Raw genomic sequence first — 11,430 nt, 5'->3', positions numbered from 1 at the left:
TTTCCAAACATGAATGATGACTAGGAAAAGTTTAAATAAATCCAAATCAATTTAATTTTAGATTTGAAGTCATTCAAAATTTTCCATAAATGGAATTTCCAAATTTGGAAAGAATTTGAATTTTGAAATTCAAATTCCCAAGAAGGCTGGGGAAGGGAGGTGTGGGGAAGTGGTGGAGAGGGAAGAGGCCGGTGGCAAGGTGGCCGGCCGGCGGAACTAGGGTGGCCGGCGGGTAGGGGCTCCAATGATGGCGAAACTAGTGAGAGGTTTTGCTCCTTTCAACTATTGGTCGTTGCTTGCGAGAGATTGTGGTGGAGAAGAAGAATGTTGCATGAAGAGGGGAGAAAGGCGATGAACAAGAATATACGAGAAAGATAGGGATAACTAACGAACTCACACAGAGATCGTAAGAACCGCGAACCTCAGACTCTTCCAAAGATTGACTGATATTGCGAATTACTCTCCTCGGGCTTCTCCTCTCATGAACTCACTAAGAGATCACATGAACTCACTAAGAGATCAACAAGAACATAAAACTTTTTATTATCAATAATCATCATCCCTTTTCCAATAGGAAGGGGAAGGCTTAAATAGCCAAATACATGAAGGAAAATAAAAAGACACAAGTGCCCCTAGGGCCACATAAGACAAAACCCCCAAGTGAGGGTATAAATGGAAAAGTACAAATAACAAATAAAATACATCAAAATAAGTAGACACGATCGTAGCCGTTGATCTTCGATGTCCCATCATTCTCCGCAGGTGGGAGAAAAAACTCGACTCCGTCGAGTTAGTGTCTCGAAAACTCATCGTGCATCTGGGTTTATCTGTTGTAGCTCCTCGCACTCTGACCACGTATCCTCTGACTTTGGTTCACCTCTTCACTTAGTCAAGTATCTTCTTCGTTCACCCTCTTTTGTGGAACTAATATCATCACTAGGAATCATGTCAACCTTCTCCGCTATAGGAATTTTGGGAATAAATTTAGGAGTGGATGTAGGCTTTGGGGTTCTCACAAGGTGGGGTCACACAAGGCTTAATTTGAATTGGATTTGAGGGTTTAACTCCGGACCTTCAAAGTCTACTAAATCTTTTATGTTTGAAAAGGAATAAACATTGAATTCTGCAAGCAGATCTACCACGCAAGCATTGTTATAGATTTTATTGACTATTCTAAATGTTCCCGCACTTCTAGCATGTGATTTCCGGACGAATCCGCTTCATTACTAAGTTACCAACCTTAATAGATTTAAATTGTCGTTTAGACCCAGCATGAAATTTATACTTATTATTGCTCTCTTCAGTTAAGCGTGCAATTTTTTTAAGAAAGTCATGCATATGTAATATAAATGTGGCATGTGATATGCGAATTCATATGTCCAAAATTCAAGACTGAACAAGATGACCTTGAGGTGGTGCAAGAGACTTGATATGCAAGATGAATGAAATATGGATTCACACATAACTCTTAAACAAAGAAAATTTTGGGAGACAACAGACTACAACACACACACAACATACTAACTCACACGAACACGTAGCTAAAACAGGTGGACGAGTCACAAAAAGAGGGGGGGGGGTCTAAAGTGTGTTCGGTCTAATGGAACGGGTGTAGGGGGAGCAATGAAGACATCCTTAGCTAAAAGGGCATCTCCATAGGGCGTCTCAGCTCGGGTTACAGACAGTCTCCTAGCGACGGTAGGGTAATTTATCAAAGTCATCCAACTAGGAAAGAGACTATCCTTACTAGGGAAGGACAAGGATATCGAGGGCACAATGTAGGAATCAGGAATATGATAAGACGATGGGTCATGACTAACTACCATAGTAGGATAGCCCAAAGAGTGGCTAGCGGGTATGGGACTCAAGAAGTGGGGTAGGGTATCCTTAACAGAATTGGGCACAACAGTTAGAAATGTGACCTGAAAGTGTGGGCTACGACTCTCTCTAACACTAAGGTCGGTGATATAAGTCTCTCTAACACTAAGGTCGGTGATATAAGTCCAATCAAGAAAGGTATACTCTATCAAATGTAAATCTGAAGGAGCAACTCCTAGAATAGACTCCAATAAGACAAGAGGATGTTTAGGGTTCAACTTAGGCTCAGAATCTGTCAGATTCAAATTACTATCTTCCAAACTCACATTACTATCCTCAAAAGGATCAGGTTTGGTTATAACCCTAAGATCAATAAATTCGGGGTCACTTAAATCAAGGTTTAATTCAGGTAATAACTTCAATTTTCTCATTTCCAATTTGAAATTATCCCCATTGCCATCAGAATTATTCAAAATTAAATCCGAATTATTCGGAGTCATCTCAGTAATTAAATCAGAATCTTCTGATTTTAATTTCAATGTGTTCATGGTCAGGTCAGTTTCTTTCAAAATTACATTACTATCGTCCAGGCAAACCTTATCCAAAGAAATGTCCTCGATGAGACTAGGATCAGGGTGGGCTAAGGTGTCGTCATTCCAAGGTTCTAACTTTCCTAGCTCAGGGTTTAAATCATGCCAGGAGTCTGATTCAATCACTTCAGTTTCATCCTCAAAGAATTCTTCGTCATTAGTGATATCACTAGCATCCACGAAATGGATGCACTCAGTCTCAGGTTCAGGGAACCTCTTCTTCTTAATGTCTTCCTTTAATATAATCATACTTGCAGGGTCAAGGACTGGGAAGGCTAAAGGTTGACTGGGATGGCTAGAAGTAGGCCCAAATGGGGAGTCATAAGAGATTGGTCCAACAGAAGACCCAGTAGAGGGTCGGCCATCAAGGTTAGGTGAAGACCTATAGGGTGGGGCAGCAACCCGGATGTTACTAATGGGTGGGTGGTCTTGACCACAGTAAGGTCCATGGTTTGTTCTGCAAGGGTGGTCTTGATCACAGTAAGGTCCACAGTTTGTTTTGCAAAAAAGGGTAGGGTGGTGCTCTAAATGACGGTCACTAGGGGTAGGGGTATTGAGAGTGTAATACCCAATGGTTTGATGGACAGGGGGTGACCTAAACTTAGAACCAGCAGGTTGTCCACAGGTAGAGGGTCTATATTTTAAGTTGAGTTCTCTCCTCATGTCTCTCCAATTAGAGGTAGGATACTCACCGCGCGACTCTTTATGATCCTCCAATCTTGCCCAAAATTGAAGAGCCCGACATTTTAGGTGAGACTTAGCAATGCTAACCTGGTGGGACTCAGGGATATGACATGATTCAAAATAGTCATCTAGTTGTTTAGCCCATTCTCTAAAGTAGTAAGGATCCGAGGATCCATCAAAGGTGGGTAGACGGTAAGGTGACTCAAAGTGAGGTTGTTGCTGCTTAGGATCAGGTCTAGGTTGATAAGTCGAGTGGGGCATCCTCCGACTAGCATGATTGACCGACTAGGGGATGTACCTAGAGTGGGGAGAGTCAACATATTCCTCCTTTGTGGTTTTAGTTAGCGAGCCTACAAGGCTAACTAGGTCGTCTAACCTCTTTTGAAATCCTATCGAGTCCATTGGAAAGTGCTAAGATGCTCAAAGAAGAATGGGCGTAAGGGACATCATTTAGGCACTAAGTTAGGCTCACTTAGACTCACTACAGGGTGCAGAAAAAGTTTGGACAGCAAGCTAAGCTAGTGGTTAGAGTCATCTAGTCTCTTAGGAAGGTTGCTAAGGCTTGGCAGCACTAAGGCACTAAAGTAGGATGCTCCTAAGGCTTCTATAAGCTGCTGGAATGCTGTGGACAGCAACCTACCACAAGGGCGTAAATTATCTAAACGTTAAGAATGGGTTGTCGAGAGTGGTCAGCAACTTAACAATGGTCTTAGGTCACCTAAATGTCACGAAACGGTGCAGGAAACTTCTGGACAGCACACTACAATGCTGAAATAAATGTGTTAAGTGTTGGGTTTGGTGTCTAGAGTGTGGACAGCACTTAAGTACATGAAAAGATAACCTAAAACCCACTAAATGCGTGCAGGAATTGTAAATACAGCAGTGACAAACAGTAAATAAGCTTATATATGCGATGATATGCATGCAAAAATTAATCTATAACACAAGGTTAGACCCTAGGATGTTTTTCTAACATGTCATGCATGCCTACCATGCTCTGATACCAAGATGATGTGATACAATCCATGCGAAAATGACTTGCTTTAGGAAGTTTACACTTGTAAATTTTAGAGAGCAATGTTAAGCAAAATCTTCTATTGATGTAAACGATAAGATAACATTAAGGTGATAAAATAGCTTTGGTCTAAACACATGCGAGAGGTTGAGATCATTAAATAGTCAACTAAATCTTACTTTGCATACATGAGTGGTTTCAACGAGAAATTCCAATACTAACAATAAGATTAGTCTATGAAAGGTCCCTCACACAACTCTTCTAATTTATTAGGCTTTAGCGGAGGACTAACACGATCTCAGTGAATCAATTAATTTCACAATTGAAAGTAACTAGGAAAATAAAGAGTGAGGGAAAGATTTCACCAAATCCTGGGTTTGGGGGTTTTTGGGGCAGCAACTAGAAGGCCTTTTCAATCAGGACAGTCGCCTCTTTTGACGGAATTTCCTCTGGCAGCATCCTGGATCCTGATCGGCGAATTGGGGCAGCAGCTGGAGGATTTTGGAGCAACAGAACTGCTGTTTCTGCTGCTGGAATTCTTCTGGACAGCACCCAGGGATGAATGGACAGCTGCTATGGGAGCCTTGGCAGCAGTTTGGACTCTCCAGAAATTTTGGACAGCAAAACAGGAAGTTCTGGACTGTGGGACAGCCAGGAAATTTGCTGTAGTTTTTTGGACAGCACTTCGTGGCTGAACGGAAAACTGGACTGCAGCGTTATGAAGGCAGTAACTCCTCTCTAGATCACGGTTTGGGAAGATTAACGTTGGGGGAAAGCCTTCCCAAAAGAAAATCTGATTTTTAGTCTCAGATTATGTAACTTGTGATGGAAGGGTAAAAAGAAATAAATCGGGATTTATTTCAGAATTATCTAAGTCATGAATTTGAATTTTGAAATTCAAATAAGAGAGGAGGGAAGGGACAAGGTGTGTTTAATTATTTCCTTAATTGAAGCCTTCAATAATGAAGGAAATAATTAAGCAAGAGGGGAAGAGGGGGCCGGCCATAAAGAGAGGGAGGGAAAAATTGTGTCTAAGTTCAATGTATGTGGTCCCCATGCAATCAATATAATTATATGATTAAATCTGAATTAATTTCAGCTTTTAGAGATTGAATGGGTCTCCAAAATAGGATTCATTAATATGGGATTAAATTTGAAATTCAAATAAGTTTGAATTCAAATTAAGAAGTTTCCATATTAATAGAAAGGTATTTTAGGAAAGTCATTAAGGAGAATTTGAATTTTGAAATTCAAAATCCATGAGGCATTTGGAGGGTATTAAATTTGAAATTTTAATTTCAAATTCAAAGAGTAATCAATGCATTAATTGGGAATTGAATGGGGCTCCAACCAAGGTGAGGCCGGCGGCATGTGGAGAGAAGGGGAAGCGGTTGGAGGCATTGAGGGTTTCCTCCAAATCAGCACATGGGTTAGGAAAGCTTATGATGAAGTCATTTGAATTTGAATTTCATCATAATGCGGACTTAAGAACTTTCCTAACTAGGAATTTCCAAATTTGGAAAGAATTTGAATTTTGAAATTCAAATTCCAAGAAGGCTAGGGAAGGGAGGTGTGGGGAAGTGGTGGAGAGGAAGAGGCCGTGGCAGGGGTCCGGCCGGCCGCGGAACTAGGGTGGCGGCGGTAGGGGCTCCAATGATGGCGAACTAGTGGAGAGTTTGGCTCCTGTCAACTATTGGTCGTTGCTTGCGGGAATTGTGGTGGAGAAGAAGAATGGTTGCATGAGAGGGGAGAAAGGCGATGAACAAGAATATACGACAAAGATAGGGATAATAAAACGAACTCACACAGAGATCGTAAGAACCGGAACTCAGACTCTTCCAAAGATTGACTGGTTTGCCGAATTACCCTCCTCGGGCTCTCCTCTCATGAACTCACTAAGAGATCACATAATCACTAAGAGATCAAACAGAACATAAAACTTTCATTATCAATAATCATCATCCTTTCCAAGAGGAAGGGAAGGCTTAAATAGCCAAATACATGAAGGAAAATAAAAAGACACAAGTGCCCTAGGCCACATAAACAAAACCCTCAAGTGAGGGTAAAATGGAAAAGTACAAATAACAAATAAAATACATCAAAAAGTAGACACGATCGTAGCCGTTGATCTTCGATGTCCTCATGAGGTAAGATCTTTATTGTTTGTTGAGAATAATTATGAAGCATATTTCAGATGAAGATCAATATAACATCAAAATACTTACCAGAATTTCCTCATTTGACTTCTCTTCACTATAGCATCCCCATGTTTTAGTCATATGTGGATCAGATGATGTTAATTTGCCAAATTATATTTTGGTCGTTTTGTCAAAAACCTAACAAGCAAGTCATTTATCATAAGCTAATCATATAATATGAAGGAGAATATTTGAATACTATGCATATAACTACATATTATTATGTGCGTCCAGGAGTATTCGCGGCGGTAGAGAAATATAAAGTTTATCGTCTAGCGTTGTACGAAAATCCGGCACGCAATCAGATAAAAGAAAGGTCTAGCATTTATGAACACCAGATTTTTACGTGGAAAACCTCTGAAAAGGGGAAAACACGGGCCTAGCCCAGTTGAATGATCACTAGTATTGCAGTCGATTACAAATGAGGCCTTCTTTGGTGGAAGGTCTTAGCTTGATGTACATCTTTGGAGTACATTACATGATGTTAATACAAAGAGTCATGTTGAACATGTTCGTTTTGTCGGAAGGACCGTAGTACGGAGGGCGACGTAGCTGCAGCGAGGACCGTAGTCGGCGGGCCGACGGAGGATCGGAAGACTGTATTCGGCGGGCGAACATAAGTCAGGAGGACTGTAGTCGGCAGGCGACGGAGGTCGGAAAGACTGTAGTTTGACGACGAAGATTCAAAAAGACAGCGTCAGGTAGAAGTCAACAATGGAAAGAAATCCATCTTCACGTAGACGTCCAGCGAGTCCGATAACCGGTAGAAGTCCGGCGTCGGGTAGAACTTGCGAAGAGTGAAGGTTCGACGTCAGGGTAGAAGTCCGACGTCTGTTGGTGGCAAAGGAGAACTCCAGCTTCACTTGGGCGGAGTTTCGGCGTCAGGAGGGAACTCTGTTGCAAATTGGGAAGAATTTCAGCATCACGTGGAGTTGGGAAGAATTCCTGCGTTCTCCCGAATATCACGCAGAATCCGGCGTGTTCGGCGGCAGGAAGAGCTCCGGCGGTGGTCGAGGAGGAGCTTCTTCCTTTCCTCTCCTTCTTCTTTCTTCTTCTCTCTCTTCACTTGAGTCCCCTTGGTGTGATGAGGCTCTAATTTAAGTTTTTCTGGAGTGGCATAGCCCGTAATAGGCGTGAGATCAGGGGCGATTGGGGAGTGTTTATGAATGGACACGAGCCGATCAATCGAATCCACCGGGTTCGTTGGGTTATTGAAGCCTTAATGATGTCGGAATTCGACGATCTTGGGCTCGTTGGATTCGCCTCGTCGAGCCGTTCGATTCGAGTATAAACTCATCAAAATCTGAGACCGTTTGGTAACTCAAATTGCAGTTTGAAGCTTCCAACAGCGCTTCGAGTCCTTGATTCGGACTCATTTGGGCTCGGATTGGGTCGAATTTGGTGTCGTTGGATTCGTATTTCCGAGACGCTCAGTTTGACTGTAAGCTCGTTGAAATCGGAGTTCATATGCTCTCGAATTTAATTTTTGAAGTTTCCGAACTGATTTTGCCTCGAGATTCGTGCCCGGTCAAGATAAATTTGTGATGATACATCAATTATCTATATTATAGGAAAGAAAGAAGCTCCTTTTGAAACAGTTTGGCCCTAATTTCATTTTATTTTTTCTTTATAAATTACTAATTTTCTCATTTGGGAGAGATACTGATCCGAGATCACAAAAGGTGGCTGGCAATAGATTCAAATGCTGAGCAAAACTTTGAAATTTTCTTATGATTTTAAGGTTCAAATTGTCCCAAATGAGAATAATTGAGTTGAAGTCCATTAATAGATTTTGTAGTGGATGTATTTCATTCCTTATTTAAATTGTACTGTAATATGCCTTGGTCTTTATCAAAATTGGACAAACAAGATTACTTCCTTCCATGATCAACAATTGACTGAATGATCTCACCTTTGTTGGCTCAATTAACTCACTTGGGTCGAGGCCAGCAATGGCACCTATCCATGTTGTCTCCCTTTAGTGAATAGAACATACCATCTTGTAGATATGAACTATACAAATCAAACAAAGTTGATGTATTGAAATTCTGATGTTTGGATTAGCGGGAATAGTTCTGAGAAAGATTTGTGGATGAAATTTGTGATTATTAGAGAATGGTGATGAGAGGTTGCCATTTTTGAATGAAATGTTATCTCCTCAAGAACAACCATTCGTCGAAAATGAATCATAAAGTAGAGGTCTATAAGGTCAAATGGACTCTATCGAGCTCAAACTTTGTCGGACTATCCTGTACACGAGGAGTGTTTCATTCTATGTTGTGATTGATTGGAGCTTCTCTGGGTATTCAATTTTACTATTTATCGAGTCATCAAAATCATCATGATGAGAGTCATTTTGTCAGTAAATTTGTCTTTTGGAGTTCTTTTTTAACCCTTAAATAACATCTGAAAGAAAAATTGATGTTGATCAACTCCTTTTGGGTGTTTCAAGATTCATGACTTGCACCAAAAGTCATAATTGATCAAGCAGGAGTTTTTGCTACCCGACACTTATAGTCCTCAAAAAAATGGTATTATGAAAATTCCACTACTGGAGCTTGGCAGGAAGGGTTTAGATGATTTCTTCCGTTAGGCAGCAAAAGGGAAGGGTTTATGATGGTTTGGGAACACTTCTTGAAGTAGTGACATTGGATCAAATTCCAAGGTGCTTTTTTTGTAGATCTTGGAGAAAGTGCAGTGCCCCGGACTAGGAAAAATCTCCTTTCAATTCTATTGCATTAATTGTCTCTTAAACGTTAGTTCTATGTAAAATCTGATTGTGTTGATCAATTGGATAATATTGTTGCCTTGGATCTAAAGTCATTTTCTTGTGCTCACTAGAAGGTGCGGGGGGGTTTATCCTCTGCTTGGGGCTTGGGTACTTTGCACACATATTTTTTTTTAGTTAGTACAACGTCCCAGCATTGTGCACCCGAGCTTCTAGGCACTGTGTTCCTGAGCACCCTAATACTGATCAATAAAGCGCTTAGCACCACATCGTTTGAGCGCAGCAGCGCACAAAACTGACGCCACAGCGTTTCGAGGCGGACTTGACAATTTTTTTTCTCGTTTTTTTCTCAAGGGACGGTTGCGTTCTTAGGAGTTATTAACTTGACTTTCTCTTATATTATGAGCAGTTAGAATAGAAGAATTGTGTAAAAGAGAAGAAACACAATGAGAGACTGAGAGAGAAGAGAAATTTATTCTTATTTCTCTCCATTTGCATAGTAGATTTCTTTGTGTGATGTAGCTTGGTGGTTTTTTCTCTATTTTGGGTTTTTCCATGTTAAATCCTAGTGTCCTCATACTTTCCTCTAGAACTGGTTAATCTTAACTTCTTACTAATTCCCCTCTTTTATAGTAAAAGTACGTTGTCGGATGTAGTTCTTATCACCAAATGGAACAGTTGGTAATTTAGAGGTTTCAATTTTACTTCTTTTTGACATCACTCAATTGCATGTATCTTTTATTTTATGCACTAGTGACTATTTCGCCCTTATGAAGGCGTAGTGTTTGTTGTAGCCCAATGGGCATGTGAGTCTTTTATTTTCATGCTTTGAGACCTTTATAAAGAGGTCTCCTCTTATTGTATGAGCTAATGTTTGCTTAATAAAATTCAGAGTTTTTTTTTCTTTGTCTTCTTGCTTGAGAGAAAGAGAGGAGGTCTTGGAGAGACTCCACCCGCAATTCCCAACAGCCACCGTGGTGAGCTCTTGATTGTATCCAAAGTTCTATTTTGTCTTCTCCCTTTCCTCCTCAAACCGAGCCACCCAAGCCCCTCCTTACCGTCTACCTGCAGCTGCCCCATCAAAAAAATTCCCCAGGAATTCCACCTTCTTGTAGTTGTTCCGCTCATTTTCCCCTCCCTGGATCCCGCCAGCCGTGAGCCCAACCCTTTCCCCCCCCCTTGCGGCTGAACCACTCAGCGGCCAACCCAGCCCACCTCCCCACTCAGCCGCCCGAGCCCTCCCTCCTCTGGTAAATCCTGCCGAAATTCCTGTTTGGATTTGATCTCAGCCACCAATTCCTGATTAATGTTTTCCTAATTTGGCTCCTCAAATTAGTAATCAATTGATTGGGGATTAATTACCTAAAATCAAATCAAATTTTCCCTCCCTCTCTATTTGAAACTTCCCTAATCAATTAAAACCTGAAATCAAAACTTCAGATTTTAATTAAAACCATGGGGCCCACTAATTAAGCAAATCCTCTCTCTCTACCTCCTTGCTTGGCCGGCCCCCTCCTTCTAGTCTTTTCTCTCTCTACTTGCCACATAAGCAATCACTAATTCCCCCATTAATTCTCCCATAATACCCGCCCCCTCTTAATTTAAATTTTGGGAGTTTTCCATTGCCATTAACCTCTCCCTCCTACCCAAGAAAAAGCTGAAATTCAAGATCAGATTTTTGTGTTTTCTCTGGGTCTTCTCCTAGCTCACGGCTCATCCTCCACCCCTTGTTTCTTCCCGCCCGTCCTCAATGTTGAATGGCCGATCCGGAGCTTGAATGGGGATTAGTCTTCCACACCGACGGGAGCATCGATATCCTACGTTCTCCTTGCTTTGACATCAGATTTGAAGACGACGCCACAATAGAAGAGTACTTGGAGCGAGTCGTCTCAATTCTCGCAAGTATCTTCGACCGACAGTTTCGTGATCTCACTTGGACGATCATCGGACGACATCCACCATCACCTTCTCTGGCGACTACCTCTCCGGTAACGAAGTCTTTCGTCTCCTTTTCCATAGTGGTGCTCTCCATCTTCGTGTGTTTCTTGCTTCTCCGCTAAAGCCCAAGAGTGAATGAGTGAGAGGTTGCTCAAGGTGAAATTCTTCCTTATTAGTTGTGGGATTATTGTTATGAGCAATTAAGTAGAGCTTTTATTTTGGATTGTTAATGAATTGCTTGATTATCTCAAAGCATGTCTTCGCCTAAGCGAGTTAATTACTTAGAATAATTTAATCCTCTATTTTGTTGGTAATTAATTTGTATTGGCAAGCTTTAATTAATCTTTGTATTAATTTCTGCACGCAATTCCTACTAAGTTTCACATCACTTAGATTGCACAATCTTGTGTTTTCTCTCCCATCAACTATAGAGGAGCTTATAAATATCTCCAATTTATA

General features: G+C 41.2%; 1 protein-coding gene across 6 annotated transcripts in view; it reads left to right on the top strand.

Moving 5' to 3' along the window:
* Positions 1-11,430, top strand: part of LOC110111443 (U4/U6.U5 small nuclear ribonucleoprotein 27 kDa protein) — a 42,921-nt gene that overhangs the window by 22,539 nt on the left and 8,952 nt on the right. The window lies entirely within an intron of this gene.

The sequence above is a fragment of the Dendrobium catenatum genome, unplaced genomic scaffold (genome assembly GCF_001605985.2).
Source record: "Dendrobium catenatum unplaced genomic scaffold, ASM160598v2 fragScaff_scaffold_1199, whole genome shotgun sequence".
In the NCBI taxonomy this organism is placed as follows: Eukaryota; Viridiplantae; Streptophyta; class Magnoliopsida; order Asparagales; family Orchidaceae; genus Dendrobium; species Dendrobium catenatum.
This window is presented reverse-complemented; position numbering and strand designations above follow the sequence as displayed.